At 39.5% G+C, this 20,573-nt stretch overlaps 1 non-coding gene across 1 annotated transcript; it reads left to right on the top strand.

Moving 5' to 3' along the window:
• Window positions 1-15,166: 15,166 nt before the first annotated feature.
• On the top strand, window positions 15,167-15,237 carry TRNAA-CGC (transfer RNA alanine (anticodon CGC)). Its single transcript has one exon. It is a non-coding gene; the product is annotated as a tRNA-Ala (tRNA).
• The last annotated feature ends 5,336 nt before the right edge of the window (window positions 15,238-20,573 follow it).

The raw sequence follows: 20,573 nt of genomic DNA, 5'->3' as shown, positions 1-20,573 counted from the left end.
GTTGAGGGAATGAGACTCAGAGGGAGAATCTGATTTATTCATAGTCCCTCAATTAATACATGCCAGATTTGGGTTAAAATCCAGATCTCTCTCTTTTTAGTCAAATGTCCACTACACTGTGTTGCTTTCTATGACTCATCTTCGGAGGCTTTAAAGGACCCTGTGGAGAAATCTGTCTCTCCTGGCTTGTCTGAGCAAAGTGAGAGAAACCTGGCTAGAGCAGAACTGGGTGAAAGGGGCCACCCTGGAGCTGCTGAATTCATATGCTGATGGTGCTCAAGCAAGGTAAGAACAAGAGTGATTGACCTTTATTCAGGCTGATATTATTCCAGGTTCCTCTCAGAAGGTGCCCCACTCATAAATTAGTGGGTGGTGTCCAGTCCCTCCCTAGTCTCCTGGATAACCTTTGGCAATAGCGCAGTCCAGCCCTATTCCACTGGCCAAGATTTCCATTTTATGCAGAGTTCAGCCTTTCAAAGCCCTTTCCAAAAGAAGCTTACACTTCTCCGCTTAATGATGAAGTTGATGTAATGATGCTATCTCTAGGTCCTCCTGCCATCAGGAAGTGCTTCCAAAATATCATGAATTATTGCCTGGACTTCTGTATCTCTGAATTATGCCCTGTCACACTGCATCTAAATGCCTGTGGTTAATCTATACTTAAACAATATGTTGTTATTTAAGAATTTAATCTTTTATTTTGTAACAAGCTCTAAGGGAAAAGAATCTGAAAAAGAATACATGAATCACTCTGCTGTACACCTGAAATTAACACAACATAAGTCAAATAAGTCAACTATACTTCAATTTAAAAAGACAAAGAAAATCTAACTTTTTAGATTCAACTCTTTTAGAATGAACACCTAACAACAGAGATGAATCTCAAAATAATTATGCTGAGTGAAATAAGACAAACAAAAAGAGCATATAGTGTATGATTTCATGTATTATAAAATATTTATATTTCTGCTTCAACCTGACTAACACAGTATTTTGGTTGAATTTTAAAAGGTTGCATTTTTTAAAAAGAAATATTTTAATTTTATTAAGGCATAATTGGCATACAAAAAATGTACATGTTTAAATCGAACAATTTAGTAAGTTTTGACACATGCATACATTCATGAAAGTATCATTACTTTCAAGAGAGTGAAAATAATAATCAGTCTCAAAAAACTACTTCTTCCTCTTCCTAACCCTTCCCCAACCCTACCACTCACTGCCTCTCCCCTGCCATCTCTCCAGGCAAGCACTGATGTGTTTTCTCCTATTTTAGATTAGTTTGCATTTATTAGAGTTTTATTTTATTTATTTATTTTTTGGCCTCACCACACAGCTTGTGGGATCTTAGTTTCTCTATCAAGAATTTTGAACCCAGGCCCCATCAGTGATAGTGCTCAGTTTTAACCACTGGACCACTGAAGAATTCCCTCTAGAGCTTTATATACATGAATTCATACAGTATATGCTCTTTCTGTCCATCTTATTCCACTCAGCATAATTATTTTGAGATTCATCTCTGTTGTTACGTATATAGTACAGTTGGGCTTCCCTGGTAGCTCAGCGGTGAAGATTTCACCTGCAATGCAGGAGACACAGGTTCAATCCCTGGGTTGGGAAGATCCCCTGGAGGAAGTCATGGCAACCCACTCCAGTATTCTTGCCTGGAGAATCCCATAGACTGAGGAATGTGGTGAGCTATATAGTCATGGAGTTGCAAAGAATCGGACATGACTGAAACAACTGAACATGCACTTACATATAGTATAGTTACAGAGATCTGACCTTATGGAATTGGTGTATATGGTTAATTCATGTTTGTAAAATTGTTGTCTTCACATCTGATGTTGGAGCTTGAAGTCCAAGGAAAGGCTATCAGAAAAGGAAGGTGGATATAAAATTGGGAAGAGCCTATTTCAGAACAAGCTAGAATCCAGGTGGACAAGCTGTAGTTCAAAGGAGATTGAAATTTGTATCAGTTCTTAATGCCTTTGACCTTGATTACACAGATTTCCTGCAGAAGCAGGACACTCATCACAGAGCTAAACGTACATACCTGGCCCAGGAGTTGGAGAAACTGGAGGAAGAGCTGGGCACAGAGGAGTCACAGGCCCAGCTGCTGCCTCCTGCAGGAGGTGAGACAGCAGTGAAGAAACAAGCTATGTACAAACTATGAAATGGCTGCAATTTCACACCGCCTCCAAATTTTGCACAAGAATTTCTTTCTTCCCACTCTAACGCATAGGAGAGAGATTCTGGGAAGTAGAGTTCAGCGTCCTCAAGTTTACGCACTGTCAGAGTTACTCTTTGACAACCTGGCACTCAAACATATTTTTAAAATCACACTTAATCTCCAAATAAAGATAATAACACAGTCATGTCTCCACCTAACATGATGCACCTATCCCAAGAATAACCCAAACACTAATCTTTGCCCAGAAGAGGATCCAAAGTTGTTTTTGTTTTTTTTTTTTTCTTCACTTTGGGGGAATTTTGATTTTAGTGTGCACCTTGCTAGTTCACACTTCTCCTTTGCTATCCTTTACTATTTATATACTGAGATATTAAGTCATCTACTATTAACACATCTTATGTTAGATGAAAAAATGAGAATGAGACATAGGAAAAATGCAAAAATAATTGGATAAATATATATATGTATAAGCATATATGTATATAAACTATATATAACTATACATTCATTGTTGTTGTCATTCAGTCCCTACATCATGTCAACTCTTTTGCGACCTCATGGACTGTAGCCCACCAAGCTTCTCTGTCCATGGGATTTCCCAGGCAAGAATACTTGAGTGGGTTACCATTTCCTTCTCCAGGGGATATTCTTGACTCAGGGATTGAAGCCATGTCTCCTGAATTGCAGGTGAATTCTTTTAACACCGAGCCATCAGGGAAGCCCACACATATATATATACATGGTCATATCACAGTGCTGCATTTAACGAGGCTGCAAAGAGTTGGACACAACTTAGAGACTGAACAAAACCAACATATCACAGTAAGAAAGAAATACTCATAACTATTACAGTATTTATATCTGCAACTGGTTGTGTGGTCATAGCTGATATTTATAACTACTTCCTTCCACTTCCCATTCCATATTCCCTTCATCTTCAGCAAATACTTCAGCTAGTCGTGGATCCTTACCTGGTGGGGTGAACCAAATCTTCATTCCTGAAGGGTCTGGGTCATTAGCAATCTTAATAATTGAATTGATGTAGCTTTATCAGAGGATATGGGAATACTGAGATGCAACCTAGAAGATCTTTAACACTGGAGACTTTTTCTCTAACATCTTTGTGCAGAATCAGCCCAGGTTCAGTCACTCCCTTCTTTCACTGTTGATTCAATGGCATGAATCAAGGGGCACCCAGTTCAACAGAGTCATCCTTAGGTGCCCTGGTGGAAGCACTTATCTCTTGGGAACTAAAACCTCTGGACCAGCAGTGCCTAACATCATAGGGACAGGAAGCAAAAGTTTAGTGGATCACCAGGGACAGTACTGGGAGGAACCTTTCCCATCACCACTACTTATTCCCAGACCTATGAGTACTGGGAGTGGGAGAAACAAAAATAAGCATTGGATGATGATTTGGAGCATGTTTGATCCTGGACATCTCACCATAACTGAGTCTTCAAAAGGCCATTCTATTATTTTGTCAAGCCTGCTGTTTCAGGGTGATGGGGAACATGACAAGACCAGGGAGCTGCATGAGGCAATTGCTGTACCTTATTGGCTATGAAATAATTTTTTTTGGTCAGAAATGATGGCTTGTGGAATATCATGATAGTGAATAAATCATTCTGTACATGGTTTTGGTGGTGGCTTGGGCAGAAGCATTGTGGGAAGGGAAGGCAATCTATATCTAGAGTAGATGTCTATTCCAGTAAGAATAAAACACTGTCCTTTCCAGGAGAGAAGATCTAATCTAATGTAATCAGTGTGCCAGTAGGTGGCTAGTTAGTATCTGGGAATTGTGCCATGCCAGGGCTTACTGTTGACCTCTGCTATTAACATATTGGGCTCTCGCAGCAGCCACGGCCAGGAGGTCCCTGGTAAGCAGACAACTATGAGCCCCTGCAAAACTTTCATCTCAGCTGCCATGGTCACTTTATTCATGAGCCAACTGAGCAATGACAAAGTTGCTGGAGAAGCAGGCTGATTGAGGTCCACAGAATGGCTCATCTTCTCCATCTGATTATTAATATACTCCTCTGTTGAATTCACCCTTTGGTGAGCATTCACATAGAAACAAATATCTTCACACGCCTTGCCCATTTGGAAAGCTCTATCAACCTGCGTTTCCTCCGGATCCCTTTGACACCAATTTTTCAATCATGTTCCTTCCAAATCTCTTGATGTTCAGCCAGGTATTAGCCATGGCCCATAAATTAGTGTAGACTTGTACTTCTGGACATCTCTCCTTACTAGCAAAATGGACAACCAGGGGCAGCGCTCAGTATTCTGGCACTGGGAAGATTTCCCTTTACCCCTGGTCTTCAGGGTAAGGTTGTTAAGCTTCAACTGTCCATTTTGTTCTTAGCTGACCATTTTTGTGTGCCATCTGCCTATTGTGGAGAACCATGTGTGGAACAGACCTGAGTATTTTCTTTCTCCAACACAGGGAGCTCCCCAGGAGGCCATAGGTACAGATTAAGGTAAAGATGACAATATATCAGGGGTAGAGGCTCTGGCTATATACTGGCCACTTGCTCATACAGCATACTTGTGCCTTCATGTTCTGCTCAAACCCAATTTTGTATATAGCACTCTCACTTGAGAATGAAATACTTCAGTGCGTGTTTAACTTTATGGCTCAGTGGGTCAGACAATACCTAGCTCAGGTCACATGGTACGTTAGTAACCCATGGCCAAGCATTCAATGTTTACCAAGACTCATTAGCAAAACATAAGCTATTTCTTAAAAGAATAGTTATCCACAGAGGATGGCAGGGCTTTATTCTAAAATCCTAAGGATTTGCATTGTGATCCATGTATGGGAACCTGAAAGAGGCTCTAAATATTATAGCAATCATATAAGTCAATGACATTTCAAGCACCATTGGATCTCCTGGATTATGGTCCAAGTGTAACCAAGCAGGAGCCTGTGGGCCTTCCTGGGCCAGAGCCATACCCCGTATCCTCCCCAGTAACTCCTCTCTGAAGGACCTAGATAATAACATTTGATGCACACTTCCTGAATTATTCTGTAGATGCTAAAGTGTGTGTTAGACTCTCAGTCATGACTGCCTCTTTGTGACCCCATGGACTGTAGCCTGCCAGGCTCCTCTGTCCACGGAATTCCCCAGGCAAGAATGCTGGAGTGGGTTGTCATTCCCTTCTCCAGGGGATCTTCCCAACCCAGGGATTGAACCTGGGTCTCCCACACTGCAGGCAGATTCTTTACCATCTGAGCCACTAGGGAAACCACCACCAAATGGAAGACTTGATGATCATAAACCCCTAGACTTCCTGGTGCCTGACAATTGATAATGTTAACCCCTGTGACACTGGCTTGTTACCTCAACATCAGCTAATCAGAGAATCGTGCACAAGTTGATCACACACCCTGTGACCCCTCCTCCCTCACCTTGCCTTTAAAAATATGTTGCCAAAACCATTTGGGGTGTTTGGGGGTGGTGGTGAGGTCATGAGTCACCCTTTTTCCTTACCTGGCCCTGAAATAAATGCTTCTCTGCTCAAAAGTCTGATGTTTTGGTATATCGGCTGTGCATTGGGCACATGAATTTGCGTTCAGTCACACAAGTGGCAGTGGCAGTCTAGGCTTCATACAGAGCTTGCTCTTGTTCTGGGCCCCTGCTCACAACTTGTAGCTTTTTAGGTTGCTCAGTAAATGCGTGAAAAAGTGTCCTTAACATGTCACAGACTGGACCCCTAGATATTTCACTGAGGTTGCAGGTCCTTGATTTTTCATGGGGTTTATTCCCTACCCTCTGACAGGTGAATGTCTCATCACTGTGTCGAGAGCAGTTGCTCCTTTCTGCTCACTTTATGTGCGAATCAGAGAATCTGGAGGACCTGGGGATGATGAGGCAGTTGTAACGCCGGCCACTGTCTCACACCAATGAGATGTGGCAGCAGGTAAGCGACAGAGTGATGAGCAACAATACAGGTGCTGCTTCCCTTCCTCCCTCCACATCTCCCATGAGCATCTTTCTTAGAGCCCATTTGCACCTGAAACATACAAGAACAGAAGTTCCAGGAAGTGTAGTTTATCCTCACCACATTGACACATTACAAATCTATCACAAATACAATTTATAATAGATTATCATAGGGTGGAGAATTGAAATTAAAAAAAAAAACCAGTAGATGCTTATCTTGGCATGATCTTCTTTCCTGAGGAATCCATATGACAAAATAATTTCTCTTACCTACAGGGCCTTGATTCTACAGACTATGTGTGCTGTGTTCTTACCCTGGGGAGATTTTCAAAAAAGAGCTATTTCCAGAAACGTATATTATTTTTTAATAAATAAATGCTTAACAATGTGAAAATAGATTCACAGTTTGAGTGTATTTATCAATTGCTTTTCCAGAGAGGCTGAAGCTTGTTTTTTTTTAATGTTTAGTCTTCAAAGAATAAGAATTTGCTTTTAAGTTAAAAAGTGTGCTGCGGGCCAGTGGCAGGGAGATATACTTCTGCACTGTGGGGAAGAGAAAGCCTCAGAATTTGCTCTCCAGGCCGCCTGGAATGCTGCTCATCATGGTGCTGGAGAAGGCCAGTGTGGCTTCAGAATGGACCATCTGTGCATCTTGGCTTGTGGAAACTTCCTTTTGTTTCTGAAGTCTATTGTCTAAGAGAGAGCTGACATTAACTTTTGTCTCTTACTTCATGAATCTACAGCTTCCTCTTAGAAAGTGGTTCAGCTGATTGCAAGGAAGGCGTGTGTATGTGGGAGAGGGGGATAGGCTTTTCAGTGACTTAAAGGACAGAATTCTCAGCTGAGAGCAGTGAAAGGAAGAGAATGTCCAAACGAGACCAAGGGGAAGGTGGTGTTCAAGTCAACCTTTTCTTATCTCAAGCCAACTCATGACTTCCTGATGAAGGCATTTGTCCACCCACCAGTGCTGGTGTTTCTAACTATTTCCATCATGCAGTAACAATTGTCAACACCTGCTTCACGCACAGGAGTTGGGAAAAACCACAAGTGGGCAAGAGACATAAGTGCACAACCAACGTGACCATTTTAATGACGGAATAGGTCACCTCAGATGATTTGCTGAATTGAAGCGTTAAAAGAAGAACTCATATAGTGTCTTTGACATCGTGTTGGCTGAATAATCATTTGATAAATATAACTGGATGGTTGCCTAAGTAAAGAAAAGAGTCATATCTGCTATTCATACAAACATTTGGCAAGTATTTGACCCTATCTCCAAAGACTTCTGACTTCTTTTTTTTCCCCACCATTTTGGTTCCTGAAGCTTTAAAATCCCAAATTAAGTAGATCCTTAGGATTTGAGCATATTGAGCTCACAATAGAGACCCTGAACTGCTGGACAAAGGAGGGAGGGACATAGAACAGAATGGAAAGAATTATTGAAATTTTCCACCCATGAACTGGTCACACCCTCGTGCAAACAAGAATTTTAGGCTAAGGCTATATTTTATAATAATGTAATAAAACACTTGATAAGCCCACAGAGGATAAGCAGTAGTTTGTTTTTTTTTTTTTCCAATTCTCTGAAATCCAGTACCACATGCTGAGCTGTTGGACTGAAAAGCCATTTGTCATCTCTGTTTCCAAATGTCTATTTCCTTTCTGGAGCCCCGGCAGTTTGAGGTGCTGTCAAAGGTGAGAGGCCATTGTGTCAGTGGCTCTGATCTCACATCCACTCTTGTCCTCACTGCGTCCATCTCCACCACTTGCTAGCCAGCTCTGGCAGGAGGTGCTGGGCTGGGAGGTCATAGGAGGAGCTGTCAGGCACATTTCTTTCCAGCTCTTCAGTTGGCTCTTCATCACTGAGGAAAAGGCAGAGAGTCAGAGACAAGCTTCCTGGGTGCTTTCTCCCTTTGTAGGCCTCTCCCAGTGCTCTGGAAGAGGGGCCAAGTAACCCAGTCCCTTGAAAAGTTGTCTCAGTCCTCAATACCTTGCTTTCTTCCCTCAACACCTCTCTGAAACACTATTCTTATAATTACAATGAGAAAATAAAATTGCTTAAGCTCTGTTCTTAATAGTAAGCACTCAAGTAATGGCAAAGGTGGTCTTACAACTATGGCTATGGCTTCCCCAGTGGCCTAGTGGAAAAGAATCCACCTGCCAATGCAGGAGACACAAGTTCAACCCCTGGGTCAAGAAGATCCCCTGGAGGAGGAAATGGCAACCCACTCCAGTATTCTTGCCTGGGAAATCCCATGGACAGAGGAGCCTGGTGGGCTACAGTCCATGAGGTCACAAAAGAGTTGAACACGACTTCGTGACTAAACAATAACAACAATGTGGATTAACAGACTTTTTCTTCAAAAAGAAGTGATCCATCTTCTACATTTTCATTTGTATTTGACTTTCGACTGCCAGACCCAGGAACACTCTGAAGCTTCCTTGTGGTTTGTCATATGTTATATGTTACTTTGATGCTTTGCGGGTTTCAAAGAGCCTTTACACAAAAAATGACCTCATTGGGTCCTCAGATAACCCTGGGAGGTGGGTAGGGTTGATGGCTATTCTATCACCATATCTCATAAGGGGGAAAAAAAAGTAAATAAGTTATGTAACCTGACCAAGGTCACTGTGCACTTCAGTGGTGGAACTAGATTTCAACAGAGACATCTCTCTGGAAGCCTTCTTTCTTTCTTTTAATCTATTTCATCACAACAAGCCACCTCTGTGAAGGAAAGGTGCGTACATCCTTCTAATTCAACATTCAAGTTAAATGGCTGCAAAATTATAGCTACAGTAGCTATGTTTGTTAGGTGACAACTTCTTCCATATTTCTATTTTCTTATTTCCCTACCACTATTATCATTTTCCTCCCTACCCAACATGCCCCATTGAACATTTATGAAAGTAATAGTATCATCTTCTATCTCTCCTCTCTTCTTTTTTCTCTCTTTTTTTCTCCCTATTTCTCTCTCTCTCTCCTTTGTCTCTCTCTCTCTCCCTCTTTCCTTCTCTCTCTTTTTCTGTTTTGTTTTTGCTCATTGATTGGGTATGGAAAGTAACACGTGACTGGGATTTAAGAGAATCAAGCTTGAGATATTTGTTTCACATAACTTCTCTGGCTCTCAGTTACTTTACTTGCAAAATTGTTTTTCCTGAAATAATGACTTTTCCACAGGAGTGAAGAACAGGAAAGCAAAAATGACTTTTGTGTTTATCAAAAAAATATATACGGTTAAAAAATGCTGAGAGCTACTTTGTAGGTTTTCTTATTTTAAGTTACAGATGAAGGGTTCAAACTTACAACTTCTGTCTGTAAGTCAAATATTCAGTGACTTTATTTTATAGAAACTTTCACTAGCCTCATCAATAAGCCATTTTTAACATGAAATTCCAAGACAGATTATGCAAAATTTAGAAAAGAAGTCACAGTTGCCTCCTCACTATTATTAATATCTGATCATTTCTCATGTTGATAGAATTTTTAAAATGCAAATTAACAGCCAACAAAATAACAACAAAGGAAAGAAGAATGAGATGGTTCTTCATTCTAGTGCTCTGTATTTCTGGTTTTGTTTGTTATGTGAAGTGATGGCAGGTGATGGGGCTGATTAAGTACAGACTGAAATGAGCTGTATTTAGATACCGTCTACAAAGGTTTTTCCTAGGAGGAAGTCCTTATTTGACTTAACCCCATGGTTCTATAGACTTGTGTGCTCTGAACACAGCTGCATAATTAGTAATCATCATTAATCATTTCTACTTCTGTACTTCTATCACCAACAAAATTATAGCAACCTATATTTTTAGTAAACTCTAATTGCAAGTTTAATTTAATATTTATTTATCACTTTAAGAAGCAGTTTGCTGAACTAATTATACAAATCAAAAGTGATGTTTCTGAAGACAGAAATAAAACTTCCCATCAGGAATAAATAGATTTTTCCAAAAGAACAGTGTCTGCCTCTTGGCAAAAGGAAAAAAGAAGAAAAAAGTGCCAGAAAATCAGGCTTTCAGGCCTTTTCTACCTTTAATGTGAAAATGAGTATTCATGTGGGATGGCTTTAGACTACCTATTGGAAAATGCATATCAAGTAACAGATGTATAATTTATGGAACTGATTGCTTTAAGCAAAGAAGCTTAAAAATGAGTTTTTGCAAGCAACTCAAGTTGTTCTCATGAGGCGAATGTATGCTAATTACTCAGAAGTGAAACCTGCCCATGAAACATACACAAAAAGGAAAAGAAACTTGAAGAAATGTTTAAGCAAATGTTCTATCACTCTCAGAAGGATTTTCTAGTCTCCTTCTATGGGAAGAGGTCAGGTGGCTGTTTATACTCTTGAAAACTCCATTAGATAGTGAGCCTTGAACAGATGAGGTTCTCTCAAGGAACTGTACATGGACATTCCCCAGGTGCTGATTCAGGATTTCCAAGCTTTCTGGATGGATGGATTAATGGATGTATCAACTGGAGCTAAGAAATGTTCTTTTAGCCAGACAGGGGTGTAAAACAGACAAGGGCCTATTTCATTTACAAAATTGAATCCTTCAAAGACTCAAGGACAAAAGTCCAACAATGTAGATGACTAACATAAAATTATCACTGTCAGACTTACATTATAACTAGAAGCACTGGATTTTAAAAGCCAAGTCATGTGTTGTAAATGGCCTGAGGTCTGGGAAAAAAAAAGAAATTCTACCACAAAGGCCCATACAAAAATGTTTTGAAGTGGAATCTGAGACCTGGTAGCACAAAAGTGCCTTGAAGGTCCTTAACTGGCATGGGGAGGACTAGGGGACAGGGGCAGTCTCTAAAGTAGACAGAGCTCTTCAATCACATGCAGGAACTGGTGCTTTGAAAAAACAAACCACCAAAAAGAATACAGATAAATGTCATAGCAAACCAAATTAAACATCACTAGCATCTTATTTCCTGGTTTTGGTTTTATTTTGTTCTGTTTTGTTATTATTCATTTTAATGCCTTCTTTGGAAGAGATAGGTTTTCTCTAATTTAAAAAGAAAAAGGAATGGCCATTTAGAGTAGAGTCTTATGTAAACAAATTATCTACTAGCTACAAGCAGCCGCAATTTGCATGAATTTTAAAAATGAAAAATTGAGGAAAAAAAAGTCACAGGTCAAAAAATAGGTAAAATAAAATCATGTATTTATAGAGATACATATATAGGTGGTAAAATTACAAAGAATAGTAACATAATTGCTAACATAAAATGCAGAATTATTGTTTCATGGAAGAGGCAATAGAGAGAGGGAGATGTGATCAAGAGACCCTATATAGATGGAGGGATCACAAATATAGATAATATTTTACTACTATTTATGTTGGTGATGGGTGCCTGAGTGTTCAATTTATTATTATTCTTTAAACTGAGCATAAATATTATCATATACTCCTATAAATGCATAATTGACAATTTTGATTTTTTCAAAAGAGATGGATCAGTTTTTTACAATTTCATTGCTTTTCTTGAAATCCTAACACTCCTATCTTCTGAAGGTAACCTTCACCCAGAGAAATCTGTGAAGAAACTCAAAACGCAGTGTTTACAGACTCATAGACAATGTAGCCATAGAGCAAAAATAAACAAATTAAAAATCAGAAGAAAAAAATCCCTGGTTGGATGAATTTTAGAAGTTGGCCTGCATATATACTTTCTGCCTTGGTCTGACACTCAAGACCTTTACCAGTGGAACCCAATCTTCTAAAGAGTATTTCCTAGAAATTCCCTCCCTGTGAAGCCTCTTTCCTTATTAAGTATGATTCCCTGGGCAAGACTTCACCATTCCCTGGCAAAGCATAAAGCCATTTTCCACCTTTGTGCTTTGATTATCTCAGGCCAGTTACCTATATTTCCCATCCTCTTGATGACTGATCATCCTAGTTTGACCTCTTCTGGGAAAACACCATGATAACTTCATAACCTCAGTCTGCAGTGCTCTGGCTTTTTCCTGAATTCTTGAACAACTGCCTATTTAATTTTGTGAGTAGTTAATCTTGTGGGCTTTGTAAAACCAGAATTTTCACCAACCAGATTCATCATTCTCCTTGGCACAGAGCTGGACTGTATTTCCTGTCCTCTCTTGCAGCTAGCTGCAGCCACGTGATTGAGTTCTGCCCAAAGCAGATACCAGGTGCATCATTCTTCTCCAGCCCTGTTCTAACACCTCCCACAAAATCCTCCACGCCCTCTTCCTCCTCATCTGTGGTTGTTCCAGGAACCCAGTGAAGCGCTTTAAAGCTCTAGGGATCTGCAGACAGTATCAGGAGTCAGCAAACTTTTTCTCTGATGGTCAGATAATAAGTATATTAGGGTTTTGAGGATACATAATGTAAAAGCCGTTCTTAGCTTCTAGAATTAGGCTGGATTTGAGTTGGGGGCTATAGTTTGTCGATCCCATCACAGATGAAAAGATCTTAGATTTCAGAATGTCTATGTAAAGCACAGCCTTCTTCCTCCCTGCTCCTACCTCTCTTATGTCTGCAACTGACATACTTGGACTATGAAGTGAGTGATACTTTTTACTGTGTTTCGTTTTCTCTGAACTATAGCAATGAGACTTTCTGTGGTCAGATGCAACAAAGAGATAACTATTTGGGGAATTTGGAAGAAGTAGAGATCCAGTTTCAAGAAGTTGGGGTCCATTCACCCCAATTAGACTTCTTTGCTAAAATGTTGATTCTAGAAATATCTAATTTGTTACTCGCCTTTTTCTAGTTCTTGTCTAGGAAACCATTGTTATCAAACCAATTTGCCTAGGCCAGAGCAGCCTGCTTTAAAGTCATATCTTTAAAATCCAGCAGAAGAAATCTCAAGTTGGAGGAAAATCAAGAGGAGAATGTGGAAGAGTAAACAAAGAAAGAAGATGTGTGCTTCACCACAGAAATTGAATCTGCAAAGCATATGGAAACCTCAGGTGCATCTGACTCACAATATTAATGTTTTCCCTAAGATCTACAATCTTCCTCCCTCTCTTCTCTACTCTTCTGAAACAACCCACATCTGTGAAGCCTCTTCAGTTTTCATTTTCTCAGTCCCTGCTGATACACAGAATTCACTAGTATCTACATGCCTGGGCAGTCTTTGGTAGTAAGTCAGAGCGAGGTAATGAAAGATTTGGGACAAACCTCCCCACTGCAGCCTGGTTCACTCAAACAGCCTGCCAAGATGGTGTGGTTCTCATGTGAAGAAAGTGCTCCTTCACCTGTACCAGCAAGTTGGTCTCCCTAAGACAGCAAATTGCATTTGTTTTGACCTTGAGTAAGTTGCTATTTTCCTAGGCTGACATTTGTTATGTTCCTTGAAGCTGCAAACCACTTCAAGGGCATGTTTTTCTTTCTACACATACTGTCTTCACTTACTTACTGATGTGCAAAACTTGAGAGGCACAAAAGGAACATGAATACAAGCAAAAAGCCAAGAGACTCATACCTGTTCTTGCATTGCACTTCCAGAACCAAAGGAAGGAAGAGTATTTTTGACTGTGATGTGAAAAGTAGAAAGTGATAACTTCTTATGTTTGACTTAGTCAAAGGAAGTTCAAAGGCTTCTCTATATTCTGGATTCCCACCTTCCCATCTCTCAAATTAGATATGTACACACGTATTTTCACTAGATCAGGCTACAAAGTAGATCTTAATGCTCAGCAGCTACTAACAATGGACTCTAAACAGTTATTTATATGTGAGTTTTGAATCTACCAGCCTCCGTTCACTATTTGATGAGCTATTAATAGTACTAATAAAATATTCATAGCTCATTTGTTGACTCTTCCAGGGTACCAGCATTTCACTCGAACATCTGAAAATCATTGTGGGCTTTAAGAAGCAACAGAAAACCCAGATGAATAAGAACTGACTTCCTTTCTGGCTGTCCCAGTAGATCATGTTTAGTAGCTGCAGTATTCATGGTGCCTGTCCCCTGGGCTTGGACACCAGATACTGCATGCCTGGGTCTAATGCATCCAGGAACTGTAGGTGGAGGTGGTATGGGATGAGGAGAGAGATGACTGACTTTTGCATCCCATCAAAGGTGAATGCTGGGTTACTTTGTTTAGACTAGTCTAGAAGAACCCAAAGGGATAGAGTAGAATTGACCTTGTGTTGAAACTCCTAATATTGTTCTTCTAATGCGATAGAAAAGAGTGGCTCTCCTGTAAATTTCTTAACATGTTTATTTCACAAAAAGTGTGTCAATGATTTGGTGAAATTTTAAGGACTTGTTAGCTATCTTCCCCCCTCCCCCAAAAAATAAATGAAAAGATGAGCAATTTAAAATTTTGAGTGCCATGGGCCCTTGTGAAATTCTGTTTGAGAAAATTCATAGAAAGTTACTGTGAAGCAACCATATTCTTAGAAAGCTTCTTATTTAAGACTCCATCGGGTCAATTCTGAGGTTATTCTGGGAGTTGGATGCATTTGTTCTCTCTCTGAATCACAGTTTCTGACATGTTATTTTGCAAGTTCTTTGTCTTTTTCTAAAAACTGACAGGCTTATGGAGAAGTTAATAATTCAGTGAGTAAAATATGCTTATGTCTGCAAACAACAGAGATCAAAAACGGTGCCCCATTTTTACTGTGAATCTTCCCAACAATATTAAATATGCAAACCCAAATTTGACTTAGAAAACAGGCTAAAGATTTTAGCCTTTAAATCTTCTCTGCAGGTTTTCCTTATCATAAAATGTTTTCAATTTTGCTTGAGGTGAAACAATTGAGAGCCCAGCTTCGGATCACTGTGTCTTATATTACAGAATTTAAAAAGGGAAGAAGGTTCTTAGAAAAGTGTGGCCTATGTCAAAAGTAGCTGTATTACACCAAAATGACTATTTCTACATTATTTTCAACCAATGGAAAGATAAATTTGAGCATGATTTTCTTATAAATGATAATTAATATATTTTATGAATGCATTGGTACAAATCAGATTTGATATCACCATATAAAATACAGCTACTTTTGACATAGGCCACACTTTCCTAAGAATCTTCTTCCAATAGGGGCATTGGTGGTTCAGTGGTAGAATTTCTGCCTCGCACATGGGAGACCTGGGTTCGATTCCCAGTCAATGCTTTATACTCTTGTTTGTTTTGGGGCTTCCCTTGTGGCTCAGATGGTAAAGAGTCTGCCTGCAGTGCAGGAGACCTGGGTTCGATACCTGAGTAGGGAAGTTCTTCTGGAGAAGGAAATGTCAGCCCACTCCAATATTCTTACCTGGAGAATCCTACAGATGGAGGAGCCTTGCAGGCTACAGTTCATGGGGTCACAAAGAGTTGGACACAACTGAGCAACTTCACTGTCTCTCTCCAAGGTGATATGAGTAAGACGTTTCAGGTCCCTAATGATTTCTCTATGTTCTATAATTATTTGCAATGATATTTCAGTTATATTTGGGATGTAGCTGTCAAACTATAAAAATAGTCTCCTAGTCCACAAAACAATATTCTGTCTTCAAATTAAAGATGAATACTCTATTTTAGAACACAAAAAGTTACATTCTTTGGGTTGCTATTCCATTCATCCAAAACTTCACAGAAAATTACCTACTAGAAGCTGAAATTCAGGTAAATAATTTGTGAAGCAATACATAAATTCATGAAAAGAAAGGAAATCCATTGTGCTGACAGACTTTGCAGGAGCAGTAGTAGAAGGACCGGCTCTTCCTCCCCTGGGATCCTTGGTTTCCTTTGACTAGAATCCTCTTTCTCCATATTTACATGGCTGCCTCCATGAGATGGTTAAATAGCATCATCAACTCAATGGACATGAATCTGAGCAAACTCCGGGAAATAGTGAAGGACAGGGGAGCCTGGTTGCTGCAGCCCATGGGGTTGCAAAGAGTCAGACACAACTTAGCGAATGAACAACAACAACAACTCCATCTTATCTTGGGAACTCAGCTTAAAGGTTACCCTACAATGATTGTTCTGATCACTTAATCTAAGTAGGTGCCCTATTATATAATTGTTCATGTAGTCCTTATCACTAGCTGATATTCTTGGTTTCTGTGTAATGTCAATCTCCTTGCACTTGGAGGACATGGATTTTCTCATACTCACTCTGTAATCCTAGCATCTAGAATATCTACAGCAGGTATTATGGGTTGAACTGTATCCCCAGCCCCCCAAAATATGTTGAGAGTCTAACCCCCAACACCTCAGAATGACCTTCAAATAATTGGAAGACAGTTGTTACAGATGTAATTAGTTAAGATGAGTTCATATGAAGTAGAGTAGGCCCTTAGACTAAAAGAACTCTCTTATAAGAGAAAGGCATACAGACAGAGAACACTATGTGAAGATCTAGACACATGGAGAAGACGGTGATATAAAGAAGTCAGAGATTGGAGCTGTGCTACTATAAACCAAGGGATACGTGGGGGCTGCCAAAAACTGGGAGAGGGCATCAGAAAGAACATGACCCTACCGACACCTCACCTCCCTTTTCAAGTGCTGACAGCTGATATTCTACCCCTTCACTCAATGGCCAAATAGGTGCCTTAAAAATGATACTAAAAACTGGGATTTTTGCAATAAAAACTTGGATAGAAAATGGAATGAAGTGTATCATTCTATTGCAGTTCTCTGGTTTGGATTGAAGTAATGTTGCTGTAATTTCCATCAGAAATATTTGTGGGAGGGAAGATTTTTACCATAACTTTGCACTATTGTTATCATAAATTTCCATGTTTCAGCTAGCATTAGTTAATAATTTAAAAATGCGCTATATATATTTTTCTTCTTTTGCAGCAATAAGAGCATACCTTTGGGACAATGGATGGCATCAGAGTTGAACTGAAGCCAACTCTGGTTTTTTAAAGAAAAATTTTCCTGACACTTCTAAGTGAGCAGATTCAAAAGACAGCATGAATCAGTCTCAAAATATTCTGGGTAATTAATTCCCAAAGTTTGCATGACCTAAATAGTAATAGCTCAAAAACACAAATTCAAAATGTATTCATTGTTAGAGCTGATTTTTAGTGATTTCTTTTTTAAAAATTGAAATCACTTGAAAACCAATTATATATATGCATATATGTATCTGTGCTCAAAATCACCAGCATTTGGGAACTGAAAAGTTTTATTATGAGATCCTTAGAAAGGTTACTCCATATATATATCCATTTATATCAAATATGGGCTTCCCTGGTAACTCAGCTGGTAAAGAATCCACCTGCAATGCAAGAGACCCTGGTTTGATCCCTGGGTCAGGAAAATCCCTTGGAGGAAGACATAGCAACTCACTCCAGTACTCTTTCCTGGAGAATCCCCAGAGAAGCCTGAGAATATAGGAGCCTGGTAGGTTACAGTCCATAGAGTAGCGAAGAGTTGAACATGACTGAGCAACAAAGCACAGCACATATCAAATATATCAAATAGGAAGCTAAATCATAAAATGCATCTTCATTTATTCCTCGGTGCCACAAGAGCAATTTCTTTAAAGGGAGGCATATCACCCTGTTACTACAACTTTCTCTTAGTCTATTCTGGGCATAATACATAGGATTAAGTAAAAAGAAGCAAATGGATGTACTGAAAACAAAGATCAAACTTTGTGGAGTCATGTGCAGGGTCTGAGAGCATTTCCTGTCTCATGGGAAACATTCACATCACAACTTGTCATCTATACTGTCTAGCCCAGTGTCTCCTAACTTCCTGGAATAAAACCAAACTAAGCAAAGCAGTAAAAATGTCAATTTTTCTGTGTTTTGGAATTCCAAACTCTTATTACTAGAACACTAAATCTTTCAACCCTGTTGACTATTGTGCCATCCAAAATTAATAGTGATTTTTAATGGTTTATTTTTTAATGTAATGTTTCTGTCTACATCCCATAAATTATAAAAACTTATTTTAATGTTATTCTAAAATTCTACAAAATATTGGCTTAGTATTCAAACCAACCTCTGCTTTTACTTTGGCAAATGACTTGAACAAAATTCATTCTCCCGTAAATATTAATTGGGTTTTAGATGCTGGCAAATAACCAGAAAGTGAGTAATATAAAAGTCATACTTAGTTTATCCTGTGGATTTGCCATTTGTGTCTTCTACAATACTTGTTGGTCGAATGATTTTCAAATCTGATCTATATTCCAACTTTGCCTTTATAAGAAAGCATCCCATATGGAAACAGGGTTATATTTTATCAACACCATCTCCACCAACTACATGGCCATCAACACTTCTCAATTTGTAGAATATTCAGCATTATCTGCTAAGTTGTCAAGATGTCAAAAATGCATAGATTATTTTAACAAAACTACTTCCATTGTAGGTGAATTTCAGGGATTCACATCAGGTGTGGGGAGCACTTCCATGCCACATGCTTTCACATTGCAGAGATTAGTAGGTTCTTATTTTCTGTTTGAAGCAAGAATTCATAGAGAGTACAGATTCATTCAGCCTAAGGAGAGACATTTCAGATTTACCCAATCCGGAGTCTTTATTATACCAGTAAGGAAATAAAAGTGACTTACCAAGCCACTAAAATCCAGATTTTCTGATCGTCAAGGCCCAGCTCTTATTCTAGTTCTTTGAGGAAAAAGGAAACACAGAATTAACACCTACTGAATGTTATCCATGGGAAATAGATGGGGAAACAGTGGAAACAGTGTCAGACTTCATATTTTTGGTCTCCAAAATCACTGCAGGTGGTGATTGCAGCCATGAAATTAAAAGACGCTTACCTCTTGGAAGGAAAGTTATGGCCAACCTAGATAGCATATTAAAAAGCAAAGATATTACTTTGCCAACAAAGTTCCATCTAGTCAAGGCTATGGTTTTTCCAGTAGTCATGTATGGATATGAGAGCTGGACTGTGAAGAAAGCTGAGCATCGAAGAATTGATGCTTTTGTAACTGTGGTATTGGAGAAGACTCTCGAGAGTCCCTTGGACTGTAAGGAGATCCAACCAGTCCATCCTAAAGGAGATCAGCCCTGGGTGTTCATTGGAAGGACTGATGTTGAAGCTGGAACTCCAATACTTTGGCCATCTCATGCAAAGGGTTGACTCACTGGAAAAGACCCTGATGCTGGGAAGAATTGGGGACAGGAGGAGAAGGAGACAACAGAGGATGAGATGGCTGGATGGCATCACCGACTCAATGGACATGAGTTTGGGTAAACTCCCGGAGTTAGTGATGGACAGGGAGGTCTGGCATGCTGGGATTCATGGGGTCTTAAAGAGTCGGATACGACTGAGCAACTGAACTGAACTGAACTGAATGTCATCCATGGGCCAGACACAGTGATAGTTGCCTGGCACTGTCATCTTTCAAAACAGAGTTTAAGGGTTAGGCTCCCAGTTTGATTTCTTCAGTGGGAAATTGGTTCCTCCTCTTATTACCTAGTTCTCTGATTCTTAGTTTCTTCATATATAAAATGTGGTTCATAAATGAACCTTCCTTACTGACAAAGACTAAATGAGATAGTCATTATCAAAGCCTTCATAATGCTTGGAACATAAGTGAATATTCAATAAAAATGTATTGAATACATTGAATATTGAGTTAAAAAAAAGAGGAAAAGAAACTTTGCATGTCATAGGGGTAGGGAGGATAAAGCAAATGAGAATAGATTTTATGCCTATTTTACAAATGAGAAAAATTATAGTTGGGTAAAATTCAGTAATTTGCAAACAAATTGCAAAACCAGAATGTGAAGTTTCTTTCTGTTTCAACCCAAACTTCCGGTTGGGTCTGCTATACCACAACACTTATAAGAAGGATAAGAGGATCAGGGAACTAGAAAGAGCACCAGGACCATCTGCTTGGAGAGCAGGCTGCTTTGCTCATGCTGTACTCAGACAGCTTTCTGGCAACTTCCCAGCAACTCTAATAACCTATGAAACTCTGAACTGGTGCTCTGCCCAAGTGGCAGAAGTCAATGAGAATATTCAGGTGGTAGTGCAAATATTAGTCCAGGTTAAAGTCTGGAATGTAACCTTGGCTTCCGTTAGCTAATTACCAGTCCATTCTCAAGGACAGGCGTTGCACGTGCTCTCTTTCTGTACGCTGGCTTACCCCCTGCCCAGCATGGCAAGAGCTTGCTGTGTCAGCTCTCCTCACGACGTGACCCTAGGCAGGTCACCAACCTCTCCAAGACTGGGTTAAGGACAGAATCGCAGGCCACACTGTCAACCACCTAACTCAGATTCTTACAGAATGAGATCTTGAAATATCTAATTTTTATGTAAACTTGTCACTGAGGTCAAGCTTGTACCAGGAAAAAAAAAAAAGAGGTACAAATCCTGTAAGTGTAGTTTCATTAATTTTCATGAAGTGAATACAATCTCAAATCAATTAGCAAAGCAATCCAGTCCAGAAGACAACTCTTTGGACTACCTACTAGTCACTCTCTCCCAAGGTAAACACTATATATTCTGACTTCTAGGATCATAGCTTACTTT

The sequence above is a fragment of the Giraffa tippelskirchi genome, chromosome 9 (assembly GCF_054371585.1).
Source record: "Giraffa tippelskirchi isolate mGirTip1 chromosome 9, T2T-mGirTip1v1.2.pri, whole genome shotgun sequence".
NCBI classification, from domain to species: domain Eukaryota; kingdom Metazoa; phylum Chordata; class Mammalia; order Artiodactyla; family Giraffidae; genus Giraffa; species Giraffa tippelskirchi.
This window is presented reverse-complemented; position numbering and strand designations above follow the sequence as displayed.